The sequence below is a fragment of the Salvia hispanica genome, chromosome 6 (assembly GCF_029641045.1).
Source record: "Salvia hispanica isolate PSC_SH4W2 chromosome 6, Shi_PSC_v1, whole genome shotgun sequence".
NCBI classification, from domain to species: Eukaryota; Viridiplantae; Streptophyta; class Magnoliopsida; order Lamiales; family Lamiaceae; genus Salvia; species Salvia hispanica.
In genome coordinates this window covers 2,868,588-2,879,932 of record NC_142697.1, presented here as the reverse complement: position 1 = coordinate 2,879,932, position 11,345 = coordinate 2,868,588, and the positions used below count along the sequence as shown (strand labels likewise).

Below are 11,345 nucleotides of genomic sequence, written 5' to 3'. Positions count from 1 at the left end.
GCATAATACATTGACGTACGTTGAATTTGGATAAAAGGGCAATGAACTAGTTTTGGTAGGCAGAAATGATTTTGAAGAAACATTTTGGTAGAAACAAATAAAATAAATGAATAAGTATATAGGCTAGACATAACATAATAATAATTGAAATAGTGATCTGGCATGTTGAGCACGTCTAGTACATGCAGGTAGAGAAGAATGAATGAAATGAAACATTGGATTAAATTGATAGAGCACACTCCAACCTAATTAAAAATTAAATGTGGAAATTACTAGTATTTAAGGATGTGGGAAGAGTGAAGAGAGAAAACATCAATTCAATTCAATCTGAAAAAACATTTGATTTGATTTCAATTGAATATATGATGGATATGAAAAAGATTGTAATTGGTTTGAGTTTGATGCTAGTAGCAATGTTGCAAATGATTGTTGTTGGTGCTGGTGGGGGCAAGTGGGACCTTTTACGGTCGAACATCGGGGTGTCTGCGATGCACATGCAACTCCTGAACAACGATCGTGTTGTGATCTTCGACCTGACTGATTTCGGAGCCTCAAACATTTCCCTGCCAAACAACCGGTGTCGCGACAACCCAAAGGATCTGACACTCCAACACGATTGCACAGCGCATTCTGTTGAGTACAACGTGGCTTCCAACTCAATCCGGCCCCTGTTCGTGTACAGCAACACGTGGTGCTCTTCTGGAGCCGCCATGCCTGATGGTTCTCTAATGCAGACGGGAGGATTCAACGACGGTTATAATACCGTTAGAGTGTTCAAACCATGCAACGATAATTCTTGTGATTGGCAGGAATTTAGCAATGTCCTCAAACACAGAAGATGGTATGCCTCCAATCATATTTTACCTGATGGTAGGCAGATCATTTTTGGTGGACGCGACCGCTTCTCGTACGAGTTTTACCCCAAAACATCCGGAGCTGATCTAGCTGTTGAGTTGCCTTTCCTTAAGGACACTCGTGATCCGACCATTGAAAACAATCTCTACCCCTTTGTTTTCTTGAATGTGGATGGGAATATGTTTGTCTTCGCCAACAATCGAGCTATCTTGTTCGACTATGTAAGGAGAGTGGTGGTAAGAAATTACCCTACCATCCCGGGTGGGGATCCTAGGAACTATCCTAGTTCGGGTTCTGCAGTTCTGCTTCCGTTGCGGATATCCTCAGGAGCAATAGTAGCGGAAGTATTGGTGTGCGGGGGAGCACCGAAAGGATCCTTTAGAATATGCATGCCTATAGGTCATGAAGCGATTTTGTTTTGTTATATTTTAATGTATATTTTAATATACACGGAAACTGCTTCACTTATACGAACTCTCCAGAGGTCTAGAAGCGCCTCTCAATTCTCTCAACAATACTCATAAAATTCCATACCAAAATGAATAACATATCTCTCCACTTAACTAGTTGTTAGCTAACCAATTCTCAACCGCTCGTTGACGTCAAATATTAGGCAGTTGCTGTAGATATCAAATTCTTGGAATTAGTTCTTACATGTAAAAAATGTCCTCATACATATCCTGATCTTTGTCCTCATATAATGCTGACGTTAAATATTAGGCAGTTGATAAAACAAGTTTATCAATTATATATAATTGTTTTATCTGGTAGTCATACAATTAAAATATAAGTTACATGTCGGGTGTAACGGGTTGCTATCATCAGACCATCCCTATTATGATATTATTCAATAAACTATGGAAATAAATATGAAATTACATTAAAATATTTTAGTAAAATATTGAAATTATAGTAATTTATCATATAATTTCAAATTTTCATGATCTTATCAATTTGTGCAACACGAACTATACATTAGAAAATTATTATATATACTGCATCAAACAATCTCTCATCATTTGACCCTATTATATTATTAATAATTTATAAAAATGTCATACATCTACATTATATCATTCAACCATAATAATTTCGAAATTATATAAAATTTTCATTTTGAAATCTTTGTTTATTACATTATACAAATAGAGAAATATTATATACTAGCAAAATGCTAGTCGTATTTATAAAATATAAGAAAAAAATATTACATATAAATATACTGTCCCATTTTTACTTTGTAGAAAAATGAACAATTTATTTATATTCAGATCATGGTGATAGTTTAAATAAAATAAATGAGAAAGACTTATTCTATTAAAATACTATGAATAATTTATCTAAAATTTCATTGTGAATGTTTTAATAGCTGTGGATATTTTCAAGATTAAAATTAGTTACATAGGAAAATTTGTATTAGTGTAACTTTCCTACTGTAATTATAAATAAGGTTAAATTAGTCATAGAAGTATCTAACTAATGATACTATCATTTCAAAATAATTTAATCTTATCCTATTCAAATTTGAAGGGCATTTTGTATGTACATTTTTTTTTCTCAGTAGAAAGTGTTCTACTCTGACTTATAACTCACATTTTAGAGGGCTTCACGGAGGGTTGGATCGAAGCTATTTTTATCGTTCTTACATCTTCCAAGCAGAGTTGGTTTATTAAAGAAGGGAATCCCACAAATCAACATGCATCCTCTCATCAATCGCTCTCACTAAGGGAAACTTGCCTATTCTTCTAAACCAGTTCTTTATTTTCAAAAACACAAAGAGAACAGAGAACAAAACTAGCAAAAGGAAACTATCTATAAAAACAAACAAACTTCTCACACTTAGACCAAGCATTGGGCTAAGTGGGAGAGAACAAAACAATCTGAAGAGCAAGCTCCAAAAAAGAGAAAACCGAAGGAAAAACAGACAAACTTCTCACACTTAGACAAGGCACTGGACTAAGTGGGAGAAGATGATACACTTGAAGACAAACATGCTCAACAAACATGCTCAACAAACAAACTAAACAAAGAAAACAAACAAACTTCTCACACTTAGACCAGGAAGTGGGCTAAGTGTGAGAGTACAAAACATATAGATATGATTATTAACAGGAACACGAATACAAGTCAATCCAGACATTGTGCTGAGTGAGAGAAATGCAGAATATACTACCAGCAAAAAGAAAGCAACAACCCTCTCACACGGAGGCCACGCAATGGGCTTAGTGTGAGAGTAAGTATTGATAAAAGATGTTTAGGCATGCTTTAAGCGCAATGTAAAAAACGAACTTAAAACCAGAATTAAATTTACTTGGTTTAGTTGTTCTAGTTTCTCCTCTGGCCCCCATGGGGGCTAGAGTGCCTTGCTTTCTTTGCCGAGGACGGGCCATGTCGTGCAGAGGGTGGTTGGTACGTGGTGGTGGTGGGTTTGGGCCTTCTCCTGAATCTAGGTAAGGTAGGATGACACGGTCGATGCTCTTCCTTTCTCCGGGAGATCATCCTATCAAGGGGGTTGGCAACCTTCGTATTCAGCCTTTTATGACTCTCCATCAACTCATGTTGGGCCGCACTAACTTCAATCAATGTGTCTACCGCCTCTTCCATGAGGTTCTCCCAACCATGAGGTGCAGCCTCATTTTCATCTTCTGTCTCAGACAGGTGGTGTACATCTGCGACCTGACGTTTGTCCTTCAGTTGCTCCCCTGCCTTTCCTGGAATTTCCACCGACTTCCCTTTCCTCTATCGTTCAATCTCCTGCATTTCTCGATTCGCTTTTGCCGCTAGCCATTCAATGACCCGATTAAGTTTTTCACTTCCTGGCCTACTGCTCAGCCCTATGCTTCTCCTTCTGATTCTCTTTTACTCCTGACTATCCTCACCCGAACTCAGTCCGAGGATGGAGGATGATATGGGTTCCATCTCTTCTTCACTACTCTTCTCTAGACTGGCCCCACTTATAGCCTTCCTAATAATCCTGGTGTGCGCACCCCCTGATGTGCCGAGCGTCGGGAGAGTTTTGTCTTCTAGACTGGCGACTATGGGGACTTCCCGGCTCCGTCACTTGATTGATATTTTTCCTGATTTCTTGGATGCCGAGGGTTTGTCCATGGATAACGATAGGGAGTGATGTTGCCTGAACTGAGAGGAAAAATTTAGCGGTTTTTGGAATAGAGAAGGATATACTTTCTGCTAAAATTGAATTGAAGGAGAGAATCTCTTGATTAATCGAAAGTAAAAAAAGAGAGTAGGGAATGGTGTCAATGACGTCAGTGGCCATTCGACTTTTTCGCCGAATTTGAATTTCAAAAATTTTCAACGTTCCGCCTCTATTTACTTTACTTAGTTAAAAACGAAAATTACATTTCTCCCTTCTCATTTCCTTCAACGAAACCTTATTATTATTATGTCTTTATTCTTAATCTTATTATCTAAAGCTATTATATTTTTTTCCTGTGGATAACGATGCAAGAGCTGCGGAAAAAGATACTCCCTGAATTTAGTAGTCTCTGACCCAAGTGCCTCTTTTGCATTTGACTGGATTCAGATGGTCCAGGTTCATTCCAGTTTGATCAACTTGGTATCAGTAGACCACTTATCAAGGTAGCAGACTCGGAGAATACCAACTCAACTTTTTTCACCCTTATCCACTGATTTTCTTGGGGATTGCCTTTAGCTTGATATCCTGCATTTTCTGATAATGTCTGTACTTCCCTAGAACCTTTTTATTCTCCTTGGGACGTACTCCAGAGTGAGGAGGCTTGGCCATCTTTCGTATTTCCGGCCATGGTTATAGTTGCACTCAATATATAGCTCTTGCAGCTTTTCTCCTTGATCTCTCTTCCTCCTTCCACTCTAGTTCTTCCTCCTTATAGCTACACCCCTCGGATTGGTCGATCACTGGAGATGGTTCTTCTGCTGGTGTACTTTCTTGTTCCACCAAGATTGTGAATTCTTTCACCTTCTCTTCTGGCGCGTGCACTATATCTGATTTAGGATAGAACGAGTTTTTGTCGATTTTCTCACCACACTCGATGGTCTCTTCATCCCCACGAGACTCATCGCATGTCTCCTCTATGATTTTATTTGATACATCATCTTCAAGAGGTGTGGTTGACGACTTCTCCTCATTTGCTTCTATCTCCTCAGCTTCCTTTCCTTCGAATAGTGCCTCTGACTCTTACTCTGTTTCAGCTGATTCTCTCTCCTTAGCTCTCTTCACCCCTTCATTCACCTCTGCACTTCCACTCACCTCTATTTTCTTTCACTTCTTTGATCATCTCAGCCAGTAAAGCCACTTGTCTGATGATGTTGTCCATGTGGGACTGTTGTTCCTCGTAAGTGTGCTGCTCTCCATGATCATTTCAGCTTCTGATTTCGTGCTATTCCGCACGTCTGGTTAGAATGCAGTAACTCCCTCAGTCTCCCCTGCTGCAGAGTTCGTATTGCACTTTTCCTCAGATGTTAACACTCACAACTCTACAACTCTGCTGCGGTTGAGGGTGGTGATAAGGTTGATCTAGACAAGTTTGGTCTGGGTAGGATTTGGTGTATGAAGGGTGAGGGTTGGAGTAGTCAGGTTGGTATGTAGGTGGGTAGGATTCATAACTTTGATATCAAGAGTACGATTGGTAGCTTGGATACTCCACCGGTCAGGTGGGTGTTTGGGTAAAAATAGGGTAGAGGTCTGTATAGGGTTGGAAACTCTGATACTCCTCTGCCCCTCGACTTTCATTTGTGTTCCAGAATTCTCTTGTACTTTGGAGGCGGTTAACATGCTCAGCTCGGAAATGGGTTTGAATAGGAATGGTTGAGCGTTGGCTGGATTGGATCACTGTTTGGAGGGCTTCTTCCAACTTGTCAATTCAGCTTTCCAGTAGATTGTCCTTGTCGTTTGTGGGAGTACTCTTCTCCTCCTCCTGCAATGAGGTCTCATCTGCATCCTCGTAGTCCCGCTTTACACTTAGCAGATTTTCTAGGACAATCTTAGCTTGACTAAGTCTCAGTTCGTAGAAACTTCCTCCACTTGATGAGTTCATCAGGTCCTTGCTCTTAGCATCCATTCCGTCAAAAATATGGAGTATATCTCCACTTCCTTCAGATTATGATTCGGACAGGCCTCCAGAAGGCTATGATATCTGTCCCAGTTATTGCCCAAGCTCTCACCATACCCTTGCGAAGCCTCCCTAATTTACCTTCATCGTGCAGTAGTGATTGATGTTGGGATGTAGTGGTTAGGAACTCCATTTTGAATTCTGCCCAAGTGTTGATACTGTTGGGCTCCAAACCTCTAAACCATGCATCTGCTTCATTATTCAAAGAGAGGGAAATGACTCTCAGCTTGAGATCATCCTCAATTGACCCCTCTGGTCTCCTCTGCACTCTGCAAATTTTGTCAAACTCATGAAGGAATTTAATCGGGTCCTCGGCATCAGTTCCCAAGAAAGTAGGCAAGATGGGAAGCACTTCTGGGTCCATGTACACAGCTCTCTGCCCCTCTGTCATAGATATGGCAGATAGTGGTTCAGCCATAGAGTGGGCATAGATCGAACCTATCTCCGGATCTTCCTTCTGTGCACCCTCCATTATGACTTCTTCTTGTATCTCCTCTTGGTTTGGGGCGGATATCACTTCCTGTGAGTTCACCAAGGTGGTGTCCTCACTCTCTTCATTGCAGGCCCCTGAGTCAGTTGGTGGTGGAGTGGGGAATGGTTCAACTTGAGCATCTTGTGGCTTCACTCCTTCTTCTGCCTCTTGCCTCTCCAACTCAGTGCCATCGAACTGGGGTAAACAAATAGAAACAAAAAGTTCATTTATAAAATTTAAACTAAAATTTCTACCTAAAACTTGAGATGCTCTGCCCATCTAAGTATCATTTGGCATTGGTGGTCGTGGGCTAGCACCAGAACGACAACTGAACAGTCCTCATAGACAAGGTTGTTGATCTTCTCCTGCTGCCTGAGCTATCTCGAAAAACTGCAAATAAAAACTAAGACACAAAGAAGACATTAAAAATATTTACACCCAAGGTATCTCACAAGAAGTTACCCCTTGCGCCATTATCCCCGGCAACGGCGCCATTTTGACCGGACCGCTTTCTCCCCTCTCGTTCTCCCTCCTCTTAAAAGCTGATTGTGTTGTCGTAAGCTACTTGATAAGGTTAATTTCATGCATCGGTTATATAGTGAAAAACATTACATTTTGCTGGGTCTAACACGGTTTCTAAGCCAGGTGTGTGACAGAATCGCTAGATCCAGGAGATGCTGAAGGAAACAGTCTAGCGAAGGAATGAAGTAGAAGTGAGAAGAATCTAAGGAAAAAGAAGGCTTGAAGAAGGGAGTCAATAGCTGAGGCCAACAAAGTCTATCTATACCTCGCTGGGCCCACTTCAACGCCTATAAATAGAGGAGCATGCAACACACAAAAAAAAGAACTTTTTTCGCTCACTCTTAGCTCATACACAACACACACTTGGAAAATGGGAGTTCTTGGGTAGTTTCGGTTTCAAGGGGTGAATTCTTCAGAAAGATTCCGTCGTAACACCGTCCGCGTGAGGGCGAAGATACAATCTCTTTATTTTCAGTTTGTTTTGCACTCTTTTCGTTCGAACTTCACTTTTGGAAGTCGATTTGGCTGTTGATGTTACTGATTATCTATGCACTTCTTTTAGTTTTCGTATTATTTGTGTTATTTCAAGTTGATTTACGTTGATCCTGCTGTTGAGAGTTTTTATTTCGGCAAGTTACATGTTGATCTCTGTTTTTGTTGCTTTGGTGCTCGATCTGGGAATTTGGTTGTAGATCTGCGGTGTTGTTGTTGATCGGAGGTTGTTGGTTAAATCTGAAGTTATGAAATGTTTCTTTTGGCTGGAGTTTGTGTCGGGCGCTTGGATCCGGAGTGGATTTAGCGTTCGAGGTTGGATCTGAACAGGGGAAGTCGAGTTATGCATGGATTTTGAGTTTTCTGCTTGCTTTCTGTTTTACTTCGTCTAGCATCTGTAGATCTGTTTAGTTCTTAATTGTTACTCATTAAAATTGTTTAAATCCAGTCTGCTCTGTTCCGATTTCGCTCATGCTGCTTTCTTCTGAGTTTTTTTTACGCAAATTGGTTGGAGAAGAGGATGTCGCTATTAGTTAGTACCTTAGTTAGTTGTTTTTCCAGCTTTTCGTCCGTACTCTGCCCAGTTATGGTCCCCACCGTCAGTTTGTTTCCCAGATCTAGGTAATTAGAGTAGTTTCTCAAATCTAGTGATTGTTCGGTTTAGTTTCCGTGCATGCTTTTGTTGTTTCGCCTAGATCTAGCTTTTAGCGTAGCAGTTTAAAATCCCAAGTTAAGTTTAATTTCCTCAACCCAAAAAAATGTGTGGCAGCAGCCAACCCAAAAACAATCCCCAAATCCTTGAGCATGATTATTACGCATCCATCTCTGTGGGATCAATCCCTACTTCCCTGTGCTAGGTTATAGTAAAGTGGTTGAGGGTTTTTGAAGGCGTGCTCTGTGTGTCCGACGACCAGGATTTTCCGACGACCAACGAGTTCCTAGACCGTGTGATCTAGTGGATTTGCTGGACCTAGGAAACCTGTTATTTTCTTTCTATGCACACAGTGACCACCCACACACTAGTGTGTCTAGCGTGAACTTCACTACTCAAGTTGGGCATCCGACCTGATCAAACCAACCTATTCCTGCCTGTTTCACCTACAAAATGCAGGTGAGTGGATCTAGTAGAGGTTCGGGCTGATCAAGCTGAGCGGCTCTGACTTGAGCGAGAGAAAATGAGAGGATGGAAAGGAAGCGGCGTCAAAAAAACCTTAACCCACTAATACTAACAACTAGTATAGGGAAGTAAGGATCGATCCCACAGAGATGAAGCGGTTTGAATTGTTTGTGTGATACGGCTTGGGGCTTGGCTGCTTCCACGCTTTACTTTGGGTTGGGTTAAGTATCTACTGGCGTGGAAAAGAAAAAAACTAACTAAACTGAGCAACTAAACTACCTAACTGATCAACTCAGAAAACATTACTATAAAAAGGGAAACAGCATAAACGAGTTTGTCAGAACCCTGCGAAACAGTACGAAAAGTAAATTAACTTTAATAGAATCGTCTTCCTCAACAGATCAGCGTAAAGAAAACAGAGTAGCAACAGATCTGAAAAAGTTAAGTTGAAGAAGACGAAACACAAGAAAACACATAAAACTTAAAATTACTTCTACGATCTAAGCTACGACAACGTAAAAACAAGAACTACGGCTAAAGCATGCAAAAATGAAAAGAAAGTACGTATATCTAAAAGGAAAACAAGGACTCAAGCAGAAAACATCAGATCTAAGCTAAGACTCAAAAGAAAACATGAAACAGAAAGCAGATCTAAACATCAAAACATAAAACAAGCACGAAACAAGGAAAACGAAAATAGGATCTTCAAATTAAACTAAACAAAGCAGGAACAAGAGTCAATATATGAAAATAAACAGAATCTAAGCTAAGAAAGCAGGAAATTGTTTCATCACCCCTTCTCGGAGTGGAATTACAAAACAGAACTTGAAATTTTACGCGGAAAGCAAGGAAAACAGCTAACTACCAGCTACTCTAGACGGAACCAAGTATGTGCAGAGATTTGAAAGCTTAGAACTGAAGAGAAACTTTGATTTCAGCTCTGGAAGAGAGCTAGAAATCCTACCTACTTTAAAGAGAACCTCCCTAAACTACTAAGCAAGAACTGAAAATGTGGGGGAACTCCTTTCTCTTAGTGTGCAAGGCTTCTTTATATAGGAAGGCGTAAGGCTCTGATCCCTAGGGTACCACCCCCCTGAAATGACGCTTTTGCCCTTCACACTCTAGAGTGGAGTTCATAATCTTCTCTCTAATGCAAGGTTGGCTGGCTCCGATTGGAATGTGACTTGATCAGCTCTAAAGCCGCCATTTTTTCTTCTTTTCCGAACTTTTGCTTTCGCCCTCTGAATTGATGTGATCTTTGTTTTCCAGCGAAATCTACACACACCTAGCTCAAAAAAGGTCGTTAGTTTGCTGAATTCAGTACGGTTTTGCTATAAAACACATGCATGAAACGGGCCTCATCAATACACAATCTACATTATTTGACTAAAACGTGTTACATTATTAGACTACATAATCTACATTAATAGATGACAAGTGGCATTAATCTAATGGTTACATCACAAGATCCAATGGCTGAGATTTGCTTTGATTTTTCACAGAATTTCATTTATTGATCTAATCACGTCCCCTGTATCTAATCATTATCTTAATATTCTAATGCTACTCTTGTCGCTTTCTTCGACTAGCTTCTCAGTATTTTCTTTTATTGTTTAACTTTGGTTATTAAATTATTTGGGATTTTATTCATTTATTTTATATATTTATATATTAATTTGATGTGGACATCTTTGATTATCTTCTCTCATATTTTTTAATTAGATGTATCTACATTGACATATTGTGTGTTTCTAACAACTGGGCACATGACATGATATATATTGTGGTAAAATTATTTAATATCTATTGCCACAATTTAATTGTAGTAAAATTATTTAAATTGTGGCAATATTGATATACATATATATACTTCCGATGAGTCCAAACTCAAACATATACTCTAATAGAAAATGGCCATCTCTTCAAAGGTCTTCGTCTTCATCTTATGCTCTATCCTTTTAGCATAAGGTTCGTTTTTAAATTTTATTCCACGCTTAAATAATAATAAAAGTACATGTTTGTATTTCCTTACAAAAATACTACTTCAAGATTTCTCAATTTTAATTGTTTCCCCAACTTTTTAAATTTTGCAGTTAGTAGTAGCATTGAGATAAAGCAGGTATGCACATGTGTAAAAGATCTTGGACCGTGCAATGATTGGTGTCAAGCCGACTGTGTTACTTTATTTGTCCGAAATCTAGAAAATGCTTATTGCACATTTGGAGTCTGCCATTGCGCTTTTAGATGCTCAACATGTCCACCGAAATAAAGTTGGTTCAACAAGTATTTGTTTGTTGTATGTGTCTTATTTCCTTGAGTTTGAACCATCTTTATTAACTAAAAAAAGTACTCCTCCTAAGATTTGAGTTTGATTGTAACATGTGATCATTTTTTTATATAGCTTTAACATAATAAATAAATGAGTTTGCAACTCCTTTTTTGGGTTTTCGTTGTCGTTTCTTTTACGTATCGCAAAAGAGAGTTGAATTGCATAGGGTCCATAGTTACTCTATAAATATGTTCCATTGTCGAGGAGTTGCTATTATCAATAGAATCAAATTAAATCCATGAAACTTACTAAGGTATGAATTTCAGCCATCAGACTTAATTATGCAACTCAAAAAAGCCATAATATTATCATAAATTAATACATGCATCTCGTCGTTTGACTTTATAGAAGACTTTATGTCATGTCCTAGTTGTTAGAAACACAGAAAATATCAATGAAGACACATCTAATTAAAAATGTGAGAGAAGATAATCAAAGATGTCCACA

General features: G+C 39.1%; 1 pseudogene; it reads left to right on the top strand.

Annotated features, from left to right (window-relative positions):
* Nucleotides 1-337: 337 nt before the first annotated feature.
* On the top strand, nt 338-3,086 carry LOC148923046 (aldehyde oxidase GLOX pseudogene; annotated as a pseudogene).
* Nucleotides 3,087-11,345: the final 8,259 nt, after the last annotated feature.